A 13,483-nucleotide genomic window follows, 5' to 3' on the forward strand; every position below is an offset into this window, starting at 1 on the left:
AATATCATAACTTCATCTCGGTACCTCTAGTCAAACATGTCATCAAGGTACTACAACTACATAACAGTAGAAAAATCCATTATTTGCAGACCAGGTGTATTGATAGTTGTGTCTAATAGTGTCAAGTTTGTTCAATTATTCTTTGAAGCAACCATTGTATAGGTTAGATAACAAAGCATGAGATGTGTCAACTAAGCTTTAGCAGTGGATTCTATCTAGCAATGTGCATTGGTAGGAATTAAGGTGTTGGAGTGTTAGAGTTGCAAGTTAAATGTACCCAGTACAAGTGTAGTAGGATGTAGAGAGTAGATGCATGATAAGATTAGTAAGGAGAAAATTTCAGGTGAGCAATGGCTATAAATAGGAGGATAACATGGCAATGGAACAAAGCAAGGTGAAGAGTAGAATGTCGCTATCAAGTTTATTGAGAAGGTTGAGGAAACATGTAAGTGAAAGAATGTTAGGCTCACCAAATGAGTCACAATGGGAGGATAATGCTAGCTAGAAAAGGGATTAGGCAAGGGAACAGAGTAAGAAACATTTAGAGATTCTCTGAGGAATTGGTGTATCAGTCTGAACTTCAAGCGTTAATTCAGGAGCCAAGGGAATCAAGTCATGTGGGATGGTGTCAACACAACCTGAAGAGGTGGGGGTCAAGGTGGAAGAAAAACCCTTTTTAGTGTTAATGATGTTGTTAGGGACTACAGTGCAACAACTGTTGTAGGTGTTATTGGATGATGAGCCAATGACATAGTTGGAGAATAGTCCACCTAGGGTGACAAACAGTATGTCATGAGTAGTGGAGGGGGTGGGGGAGATAAAATATCCTAAAAAGTCTGTGGAAAAAGCTCTGAGGGAGGTAGAATACACTAGTGTAGGTGAGGTGATGACTAGACCATGATAGTTGATTAGTCTTGGGATTCTAGGACAAGGGTCAATGGAAGGAGAAGCAAGAGGAGTACATGTAGAGGAGCCATGGCTAGAGACGAGGGATGGAGGTGAATGATTAGGTGATGTGGAAGAATTATAGAGAATGTTGGTTGTAGAGACAGTCTAAGTGGAAAATATAGAATAGGAAGTCAAGTTATTGTTAGGATTGATGGAGAAGGCATTGGAAGATGGAATGCAAACGGAGTCAAGACGAGTTCAAGAAGTGGTGAATATGGAGCAGGAGCAGGTGGAATCACTAGAAGTCAAATTGTGAGTGGAGCAGTCATAGCCAGAGGGAAATGGCATGAGGATATGGATAGGGTGGTCATGAGCTCAAATGTTGTAGAAGTGACCAAAGATGGCACAAGTGGGTTTCAAGATCACACAGAATGAGCTAGTGTTACTATAGTCACAATCTAAATTGTTTAGGGAGGTGATGGTGAAATCAAACTCCCTAACATTGAAGCTACAAGAGTGGTTAGAATTGATTGAGGTGAAGGTGAGAAAATTGCAGTATTGGTTGGGCAAGGCAAAAGTAGACATGGAGCATTGGTGAATGGCCACTGATCAAATGCAACAGGAGCAGGATGTGGCCCAACGAGTGATCATGACACCAGGGGTCAACAAGCTAGTGGAGAATGTGTTCATGGAATTGCAATGGACAAGAAAGGTACAAGAAGAATCCATTTATTATATGGGACATTATCATCAAGCCTTCCCAAATGAGAACCATTATGTGGTGGTAGGTTTTCAATTCCCATGGATGTGGTGTGGGTCTATAGAGGATTGATGCCAAGGGCTTCCTCTTCTACAACTAGGTCAAAAAAAATGCCATTGATTGGACACCCTATCTTGCCACCTCCCCCAAGGAGGCTAGAATAAATAATCTACCAAATGTGATTGGAATGTAATGTTTTCATTATCGTTGTAGTAGAATAAAAGTTGTGTTTGTTTTGTGGCAAGAAAAAGGACAATTGGTGTTGATGTTTATGTGCTAGATGAACATTGTTCTATTTGTTCTTGCTATTTTTGAAAAATATTTGAATGTTTATGGGGTTTTTGATAAATATTTGAATGTTTTTGGGATTTTGGAAAAAAATGGAAAAGATGTCAATCTCTATAAAAGTAGGAACAATATGATCTGTAGAGGAAGAAAAACCTTTACTTGTATGCCAGAAACTTAATGTTTGTGTGGGCTCTCAATCAAATATGAGTACAAATTTGTGTAACATTTGGAGAGCCATGGCATTAAAGCTAGAAAAAGAAAGAAATGCTAAACCCCAAATTGTGAGGCATAGTTTGGTATATATTGAAAGCCTTTACAGACAAGTTTAAGACCCAAGTTGGGACTTTTCTATAGGTGTCTATCGAGATGGATGCTCATGAGGCTAGTGAAAAGTGTTAGGGCTAATGAGAGGTTGATCGCCAAAAGAAGCCAAGTGGGACTTTGAAAAAGGTGCTTGATTATCCATGAAGGACATTGGAGTCTTGAAAAAGGTGCCTAAGGTCTAAAAAGGCATTTTAAGGGCCTAAGAGGTCACTGTGGGTGCTTAAAAAGATAGAACCAAGCCTCGAAAAAGGCATTTGGGCTTACAAAAGGAACTTCAAGGGCTTGGAAGGGCGAAATAGGGCCTTGAAAAAGGTAGTTTTGGCCTTAAAAGGTGGTTTGAGAGGATGCAAAGGCATTTGAAGGCCTTGAAAAAGGTGCTTTGGCCTCAAAAGGCATGTGAGGGCCTTTAAAATGGCGTTGTTGGCCTAAAAAGACACTTGAGGTGCCTGAAAAAGGAACTTTAAGGCCTTGAAAAAGGTGCTTTGGCCTAAAAAGGTGTGTGAGGGCCTTGAAAAAGGCACTTGAGGGGCCTAAAAAAGGCACTTGAAAGTCTTGAAAAAGGTACTTTGGCCTAAAAAGGCATGCGAGAGCCTTGAAAAGTGCATTTTTGGCCTAAAAAGGCATTTGGGCCTAAAAGGGAGAGGAGGTCACGGTGGTCTCTCAAACTTACACTTGCTTATTCTATGCCCCCTATTAGGTGATGATGAAAGAGTCTGATGGATATCTGGGCATTTGTGATAGCATTGATATATTTGTCGAAGGGGTCTAGATCAATCGTGGTCACTACAACATAAATTATATTAATAATATGTTTGCGCTATTCGTGTTGTGCCAGATTTTCTAAAGCCCAACGAGATGTTCCAAGACATAACTACACTACTTCTTAATACCTTTGAGGTATTCTTATCATATTTCCAAAAGTGATGGAGCCATGAAACATGTCACAAAATATTTATATATTTTTCAATATAGTGGGCCTCACCATTGATTTCATATAAGACCTGTCAAGGTACACAAACCTATCCTGAATGAGTAGCAATTATAGATGAGCACCAATTCAACATGAATTCAATAGATCATCAATTTGAAAAATATATTAATAATTTATTTATAGTTTTTTTAAGTCGAAGTGAGCCACGTTTGACTGGAATTTTTGGCTGTTGTTAATTTTTTTTGGAATTTTAGCTATTTTAGGAAAATATAACATCCTCTTGAATGTGTTTGGCAATTTTTAACAATTCCTAAATTTTTGTTGGTAATTTTTGACAATTTTTCAATTTTCTTTTTGTAAATTTTTAACAATTTTTGAATTTTTTGCTAATTTTTAACAATTTTTAAATTTTTTTGGTAATTTTTGAGAATTTTTGAATTTTTTGATAATTTTTGACAATTTTTGAATTGTTTTCATAAATTTTGACAATTTTTGAAATTTTTTGATAGTTTTTGACAATTTCTGAATTGACAGGATTTGAATGAGGATGTGAGTGAGATTTGTTGGAATATGGGGAAAACCAAGACTATGTGGAAGTACCTAAAGAATCAAGGAGACCAAAAGTGGGCCAAAGAGGCAAAAAGTGGTCGTGGATAGCTATATTTGAGATGTAGGAGGAAAAAAAGAAATTTGGGATGTTAAATGGATTCAAATGAGGGCTAAAAGGGACCTTGTTAATCATTGGTCATGAAAAATATCTAGGATGAGCATTTATTTTCTTGAAATTGATGTCTATGGTATCTTAATACATAATCTGACTCCATGTGTCTCTTGATTTGTTGTTCTTCTCTTTTTTTTTGTCATACTAACTGTCTCTACTACTATGAACTGTGTTTGATGCCAAGAAACCATTGAATTGTAGTCCACAACTATTTCTCAATTGGGTATGTGTGAAATTAACTTATCTATGTTACATAAGACTCAAACAAGCAAAATTTGTCTCTAAGGAAGTTGCTGGAGTGTTGTCTTGATTGTCTTTCAGCATTGAAGGACTTGTGTTGTTTAGGGAAGTCCAAATGTGTTATCTCTTGCTCTTTTTGAAACCAAAGGTGGTATTTCTCACTTCTTTTGTAACTTTTTTTTTTCTTTTGGAATTTTTTAGTGTTTTTATTTTTGGCATTTTTGTTGAGGACATATATCTTAAACTTCTAAACATAAAACCTTTTGAGATGAATGTTATTGATGGGTTCTACCAGGCTTGCGCCTTCACAATCTAAAAGTCTGTAAGTACTAGTCCCAAAAGACTATGATAATGTAAGGTCCAATCCAATTGGCCTTTCACTTTCCTTTCTTTACCCTAGTAGCTTGTTTCTTAAGGTTTTCGTAGAGCACTAGGTCACCAATTTGAACAACATAGGGTTTGACCTTTTTTTTGTAATGTCTTGATAACCTATTCTAATACATTTTGAGGTGTTCATGTGCATCACACTGATGTTCTTTTAAGAATTTGAGCCGCTCTAGATAGGCCACTTTGTAGTCCTCATCTGATAGGACATCACAAAGAGTAACTCTCAAAGATGGCATCTCAACTTCTAAAGGAAGAATAGCTTCGCAACCATAATCCAAGGAGAAGGGTGTTGTGCTTGTAGGTGTCCTAACACTTATTCTATAGGCCTAGAGGATAGGATTCAGCTATAAATTCCAATCTCTACCAATATCGTTGACAGTTCTTTTGAGAATGTTGATAATAGTTTTGTTGGTGTCCTCTACTTGTCCATTGCCTTGGTGATAATAAATTGAAAAGGAATGGTGTATAATGTGAAATTTTTCACATAATTCATCAATTATTTGATTTTTTAAGTACAAGGCATTGTCCATGAGAATGGCATGAGGTATACCAAACTCACAAATGATATGGTTTAAAATGAAGGAAGAGATTTATTTTCCCATAGAGTTGGCAAGTGGCACCACTTCAACTAACTTGGTGAAGTATTCTGTGGTGGTGATAATCTATTTATGTTTGCTATAGGAAGGTGGTTGGATGGCTCCAATCAAATCAAAGCCTCACTAATAAAAAGGCCATGGTGTGGCAAAAGGATTGAGCTCTTGGGTTGGTGCATGAACAAGGTTACCATGGATTTGACATTTTTTGCAAGTCTTAACATAGTCGATAGAATCCTTTTCCATAGTTGGCCAAAAATAACCCATCCTAAGAATCTTCTTTGCTAGTGTAAACCCATTGGAGTGTGACCCACAAATCCCTACATGGACTTCATACAAAGTGATTCTTGACTCATCCTTTTCAAGACATCTAAACAAAGTACCATCAAAACCACTCCTATACATCGTATCAGCCACCAACATGTAGCATGAGGTTTGTCGAATGAAATTACATCTTTGGTTGTGTGAGAGGTTATAGGGGATGGTGTTATCGTGGAGGTAATTGATGATGGAGTTATATTAGAGGGAATCGGGAGAATCTAAATGGAAAATGATAAGGGAATCAGGTTGAGTAAATGCGGTTTGGACCACCTCTTCTACGAAGAACTCCTACTACTCATGCTACTCCAGTAACTGGACTAAGGAGGCCAAGGTGGCCATGGTATCTATTATTCTATTATTATCTCTAGAAATTTGTGCAAAAGTAATGTGAACAAAACATGCCTTAAGTGTGTCAACCATATATTTTTAAGGAAATAACTTTTCATCCTTGGTCTGATATGTGTCAATGACTTGATTGATGATCAATTAGGAATCTTCACAAACCTCTAATACTGTTAGTTTCAATTCTAAAGTTAGTTTGAGGCCCAAGACCAAAGCTTCATATTCTACCATGTTTTTGATGTAGGGGAAAATTAGTTTGTAAGATTTAGGAATGGTAACACCCAGTGGTGTGATGAACAAAATACCAGTGCCTAATCCATAGTGTGTGTAAGAACCATCAAAATAGAACTTCCAAGTTAATGGCTCTATCTAAACAATGTGCATATTTGGAAAATTGGCTAAGATGGAATTTGAGCTCTCTATAGGCACATCTACTAATTGATTAGCTATGACCTATCCTTTTATTACTTTCCTATCAACATATTTAATATCAAACTCACTTAGGATCATTACCCACTTGGCCAATCTGCCTATTAATGTTGTTTTACTAAGAAGATAGTTAAGGGAATTGATCTTGGAGATGAGCTTGACCTTATGTGTGAAAAGATAATGACATAGTTTTTTGGAAGGAAAAGCTATGGCTAAACAAGCCTTTTCAATAAAAGAGTAATTAAGCTCATAGTTGACTAGGGTGTGACTAATGTAATAAATGGCCCTTTCTTTTTCTTGGTCATTTTCTTGTGCTAAGATAGCTCCAATTGGTATATATATATATATATATATATATATATATATATATATATATATATATATATATATATATATATATATATATATATATATTAGGGAAATGTAGATCAACAATGGTTTGCATGATATTGGAGGTACTGACACAGGTGGATTCATCAAGTGGTTCTTGAGTAAATCAAAAGCCTTTAGACATTGATCCTCCCATTTGAAAATTATGTCTTTGTGTAATAAATGGGCGAAAGGCATACACTTTTTGGGTAACTAGCAAATGAAATGATGGATTGATTGAAGTCTTCCTTGAAGAGAGTGTAGTTGGCTCAAGTTCTTTAGAAATTGCATGCTGACTATGGCCTGTACTTTTTTAGGATCAACTTTTATCCCTCTGGCCAAGACAATGTATCCTAAAAGCTTGCCAAATTTGATGTTGAAAGTACATTTCTTGGATTTAGCATAAATTTGAATGCTTCTAGGTGGCTAAATGTCTTGTCCAAGATGGGGAGATGTTCTCCTCAAGTATGGGATTTGGCAAGGATATCATCCATATAATCTTGCATAAATATGTATATCATGTCATGAAAAATAGTGGTCATGGCCTGCTGTTAGGTGGCTCTTGTGTTCTTTAGCCCAAAGGGAATCACAATAAAAAAATGTGTGTAATGCACAAGTAAAGGTTTTTTTCTCTTGGTCCTCTGGTGCTATCCTAATCTGATTATACCTTGAAAATCCACCCATGAGTGAAAACATGGAATGACCTGCTATTAGATCTACAATGGTGTCAATGTTGGGGAGGGGAAAGTCATCTTTAGGACATGCTTTTTTTACATCCTAAAAGTCATTTCAAATGTGTATGCTAGCATTTTTCTTTGATATGGGCACAATGTTTGATATCCATGATGCATATGCTAAGGGCTAGATGAAGTTAGTGCTGACTAATTTCTCTAATTCTGCTTTAACTAGTAGAGCTATATGTGAGGATGCATTTTTCTAAGCTTTTGCTTAACTGGCTTGACCTCTAGAGAAATGTTGATGTGATATAAGATTAAATTTGAGTCTAATCCTAGCATGTTTACATAAGACCATGTAAATTTTATTTTCCTCTCTTAAAAGAAGCTAGTGAATGTACTTCTTTCTTTTATGCTTAAGGATTGTGCCAAGTAGATGATCCTTAGTTCTTGCTCTATATTAATGTTGACTTATTCTGTTGATTCAATCAAGATAGATGATCTTTCCTCGAACTGCTTAGATAAGGTATCAATCACCCCATCCATGGGTGCCACAATTGTTTTTCACCTTGAGATGCATCACTTCTATTTGTTTCTATTTTTTTCTCAAGATTGACTACAACTTGGTAGTGATCATCAAGGCTACGAAATGCTCGACCCATTCTAGTGTGGTTGAGATGACTAATATCAAACTTGGCTATGTGTATTTCTTCTATTCTTCATGGATGAGATGGTTCAACCACGTTAAGGTAGATAAAGTCATCATGGTCAATGTCAAAATGGGGAATATGATGAGGCTTGGTTGTTTCCCAATTAATGAGTTTGGGATGGACTAGGGAGAGTGATTTATAATATGGAAAGGGTTCAGTAGGGTTAAAAGACATGATCTCCTTAGATGGATCATACGCTCTTTCAGTTAGGTCTATGATGTGTGTTTTCTCTAAAGTGTTAAGAAAAGTAGAGCTTGTGAGGGGCTCATAGTAGCCATCTTTTACTTCTATTGGAAAGAAGTCAGGAAATAGGGTTTGAAATTTAAACCCTTCAATATGTTCATCATCCCCTAAGTTTCTATATTGCACTCTAACTCTTGGTGAAGTAAAACTCAAATGAGAGGTTGATCCTTGAGCAGTAAAACCACTAGATGTGGGCATGTGAACCACATCACATTCTTTCTCATGAAGATATTTTTCAAATAATGATTTGAATTCCCACTTAGTGGAATTTTCATTGTCCTTGTTATTAGAGGTGTCTACAGTTGGTTCTCTTGTGTGATGTGGACTTGGGAGGGAAAAATTTACATTTATAATGTTAGCTATTTCTGGCTACTACCATCCCTTTTTTTAGTTACCCAAACTAAGGTGGAAGAGGAAGAATCACTATGTTTGGAACAACACTCGGAAGAAATTTGTGTTTTGTCTTGTTCATTGTACCCCACCTGTTTTGGATCTGTTCGACCTGAACTATGTTATTCAAGGTTCAACAATGTATGTCCCTCTCCCTAAGGGACCATCTCCCATATATCCCATCTTTTTCATCAAATCAAAACCTTTTCCATGTAAGTGAGGGGAGATGTCAATGTTTTGTTGACTGATTTCTTCTACCAATCTTGGAGGTGCTCTACTTTCTTTGACAAAATGTGTGTGATAAGGTCTATTGGTTGATGATGGTTTGCATTGAAATATTAGAGAAAGTGGGGGGTCAAATAAGGAGACCGAGTACTCATCTATACATTTGTGTTGTATTTTACACTTTCTATCAAATTCTTTCATTAATCTACCCATTTCTTTAGAGTGTGATTATTTAGGGTCTTTGGATGACGATGGCGAAGGAGGGGAAGAATTTGAACAACCAACTTTCTCCTTACCCTTAGTCGATGTAGATAAGTGGTTGTCATTTCAGTCGGTAGAGGAGCAAGCATCTATGGATGTGGATTGGCTGATGTCATCTATCGAGGTGCCAGTTACTTCCCTATTATGAGGAACAAGGGAGTTAAAATATTGGTTAAAATGTTGATACCCAGGTATGGTCACCTCGTGACCCATGTATGGAAATTTAAGACATTGATGGTAAGTGGAGGGAATAGCCTGCATGTCATTAATCCACAGTCTTCCAAATAGGATGTTATAAGTTAATTGTAAGTCTAAGACTTGACAAATGATTTCTTTCATAACTAGTCCTACCTTGATTAGTAGAATAACCATGCCTTTGGAGGATCTCTCCTCATCATCATAAGCTTTGATGGTGATTTTCTTCCTTGGATCAACAACATGTTGTGCATATCCTAGGGCTTTCACTAAATTTAGTGTGCAAATGGTGAGTCCGGCCCAACCATCAACCAAAGCTCTCTTAACTCTGTTTCTGTGCATAAGTACTTCAATATGTAAAGGAGAGTTTTGTGGCTAGATGAAAGACATGACATCTTGGGCCAAAAAAAAATGTAGTGAGGGACAACCAAATTACTAACCATGTTTTGAAACCTACTCTCATCAAGGTCATTTGGCACTAGGGCTTTGGTGAGGATTTTTTTATGCTCTGGGGAGATTTACAACAATTCAAAAATGGAATATGGGTAGGAGTCTTAAGTAACCGGTTGACTAGGTTGTATTTTGGCAAGGATGAACTTGTAGTTGCATGATCAAAATTTTTCATAGGTCTTAGTAAGATGACTTTAGAGGCATGGCCTTGAGTAACAATATTTGATGATTGTTTCTTATTTTTATCCATAATTATGATGATATTTATGGTGTCATCTAATCTAGAGATCATGTTGATGTTGTTGTTGTAATAATGCACATAATTAACCTTAGTATGAGGAGGTACGTTCTCATTAGCTCTAGAGGATTCACCCTTTTCATGACTCATGAAAGGGTTCTTGTAGGCCATATGATCTTCATTATTTATAAGGTTATTCACTTAGATAATTCCTTCATTGATTGATTTTTGTATGGTCCCCTTTAGGGAAAAACAATTGTTTGTTAAGTGCCCCCTATTTTAGTGGTAGGCACAAATGTGTTTTTCATTCCACCACTTTGTCTTGACTTGAGGTTCATAGGGTTTGGCCTCTAAGAGTACAATGAGTTCTGATGCAGGAGCATCCAGAGGTATAAGGGCAATCCTGTGTCACCCAAAAAAATGTACTTAGACTTAGTTTCTATTTTATGTCTTTGCATTTTTGGATACCCATTTGGCTCAAATAAAGGTTCCAACTCTCATAGTTCAACTATCAGTGCATTTAAAAATCCCGAAAAAATAGGAGCATGCAATTTGACCATCATTTTGGTGACCTAGAAGGTGTGACTTGGCCAGATGAATTTAATCGAGATTTAGAGCATTCCAGAAAAAGAATCAGGTCAAAAGGCCCCACGGTTTGAAAGTTATTGCAGTTTTTCGGGTTTTGGAGACCCCCTAAGAACGCTTCAGAGTCAGGTTTGGGGCATTAAATGACCTCGAAAAGGGTTGAAAAATGGGGGACGAGCGAAGCTTGTCCATAGGGCTATAGAGCACTTCGAGAGCTTTCCGAAAATGTAAACGGTTCGTCAATCGGAGTTACGGTTCAAAAGTTATGCCTCCCGGAAGTCCGGCTACCGTTTTTGGATTCTTCTAGAATTGCACCGACTTCTAACGCAGCTTCCAGAACCTTCTATTTTGTCGGTGGATGCCTACTAGCACTTTCTAGAATGTACTCCTAGTCCTTAACCCTCTGGGGTCTATTTAAGGAGATTTTTGGCATTGTAAAAGGCAGTTCGGATTGGAGCTTGAGAGGAGGTGCTAAAGGAGAAATATTCTCCAGATTTATGCTATTGTAAGCCCGCAGGGCATGTTTTGAGTTTATTTTCTCTGCACTGTTTGTACCAACTTATTTTCTCAGTTAATATAATTTCCCCTTTCTATTGCGTCTATTCTGGTTGTTGGGTTGTGTCCCCATCAAGTGGTATCAGAGCGGGTTTTCCTGAGTGTGTAGACAGAGCGCCGACTGTGAGGCAGTTTGCACCAGGACTGTGTGGTTGTGGGTTTGAGTTAGAAGATGCCTCCACGAAGAGAGCGTGGTGGAAGGGCCAGAGCTGTTGATCCTGAGGAGGTTAGAGCCCTCCAGAGACAAGTACAAGCATTGCAAGAGGAGCTTCGTAGAGGAGCAAATATTGCCGCAGATGATAATAGTGAGGATGACAATGAAGAGGAAGTAATGGAAGTTGACGGGGAAGTTCTGAATCCTGTAGAGGAAAGGCTTTTTAGGGCCATTTCTAGGTTTGGGAAAAGACCTACAATTGAAGTGGGTATATTTTCGGGAAATTTGAAACCAGATGAGTTGATCGATTGGATCAATGAACTGGATGAATACTTTGAGTATGAGGATATAAGGGACCCAGATCGGGTTAAGTTTGCAAAGGCCAAACTAAAAGGCCATGCCAAAATCTGGTGGCAAGAGGTTCAACTGGAAAGACTTAGAAGAGGAAAGGAGAAGATCACAAGATGGGATCGCATGGTGGACAAATTGAAGAAGCAGTTCATTCCTGTGGACTACGAGCTAGATCTGTTTAAGAAGATGCATGGGTTAAAGCAAGCAGGAAGATCAGTCCAAGAATATACAGAGGAGTTTTACCGACTCCTGATTAGATCGGGGCATGCAGAAGCAAATAAGGAGAAGGTTGCTCGTTATATTAGTGGGTTACGACCTAGCATCCAGGAAGAACTAAGTCTGGTAAGAATGACCAGCGTTGAAGAAGCATACCAGTTTGCCCTACAAGTTGAAGAGAAGCTGAGTAAAAGGTTTGAAGGAAGACAAAGAGGGCGTGGTCAAGGAGGAAGGGGAAGCGGTAGATCATCTGGAGGCCGCAATGAAACTCAAAAGAAAAATGAAGATGAGGGTACTAGCAGGAACCAGAGGAATGAGGGTTTCAACCGCTCCCGTGATCAAGACTTTGGAAATCAAAGAGGAAGAGGTAGAGGACGTGGGCAAGGAGGAGGAGGCTTCCGTGGTACCTGTTTCCATTGCAATGAAGAAGGTCATCGTGCCTTTGAATGCCCTCAACGACAAGGAAGGACAGATAGGAGAACTGAGGGCCAAGCTAGGGTTGCTCATGTGGATGAGGATGCACAATCATCACATTCAGAGGATGCAGAAAGAGGAGAGACCTTGGTAAATGAAAGAGTCCTACTAAGTGGTGAAAATGAACCAGGACAACGAAGGAGCTTGTTCCGTACCAGATGCAAGTGTGAGGATAAATGTTGTGATGTGATCATTGATGGTGGTAGCACTGATAACTTGGTATCCGAAGAGATGGTCTCTAAGCTGAAGCTCAAGAGGGAGAAGCATCCCCAACCATATCGAATTTCTTGGGTAAAAGATGATCATAAGGTCCTGGTAAGTGAACAATGTTTAGTAAAATTCAAAATTGGAAGTTACCATGATGAAGTTCTCTGTGATGTTATTTCGATGGATGTTTGCCATCTATTGTTGGGTAGACCATGGCAGTTTGATAGACATGCAATACATGATGGACATGCAAACACATACTCTCTGACAAAGGATGGAGTTCGCCACAAATTGAAGCCCATGAAAAAGGAAGGTGAAAAGGTATGTAGCAGTGCTAGGATTTGTCTTGTTGATGGAAGGAAGTTTTTAGATGGCATGAAACATCAACGTATGTGCTATGCTTTGATTCCTAGGAAAGATAAAGAAGGTAGTAGTGAAATACCATTTGAAGTTTCAGATTTACTAGGGGAATTTGGAGATATTATCTCTGATAATGTTCCAGATGGATTGCCACCAGTAAGGCAAATCAGTCATCAGATAGATCTGATTCCAGGAGCTAGTTTGCCTAACAAGGCTGCTCACAGGATGACTCCTACCGAAACAGAGGAGCTAAATAGACAGGTTCAGGAGCTGTTGAGGAAGGGCTTGATTCGAGAGAGCCTGAGTCCATGTGCAGTACCTGCAGTACTTGCACCAAAGAAGGATGGAGAGTGGCGGATGTGTACAGATTCTCGAGCTATAAATAGGATAACCATCAAGTACCGGTTTCCTTTACCAAGGATGGATGATCTTATGGACTACTTGAGTGGAGCTCAGTACTTCACAAAAATAGATCTGAAGAGTGGCTATCATCAAATACGGATTCGTGAAGGAGATGAGTGGAAAACAGCCTTCAAGACCAAGGAGGGTCTTTATGAGTGGTTAGTCATGCCCTTTGGATTGACGAATGCCCCAAGCACCTT

The sequence above is a fragment of the Cupressus sempervirens genome, chromosome 10 (genome assembly GCF_028749045.1).
Source record: "Cupressus sempervirens isolate cs-2001-9-10 chromosome 10, ASM2874904v1, whole genome shotgun sequence".
Lineage (NCBI taxonomy): Eukaryota > Viridiplantae > Streptophyta > Pinopsida > Cupressales > Cupressaceae > Cupressus > Cupressus sempervirens.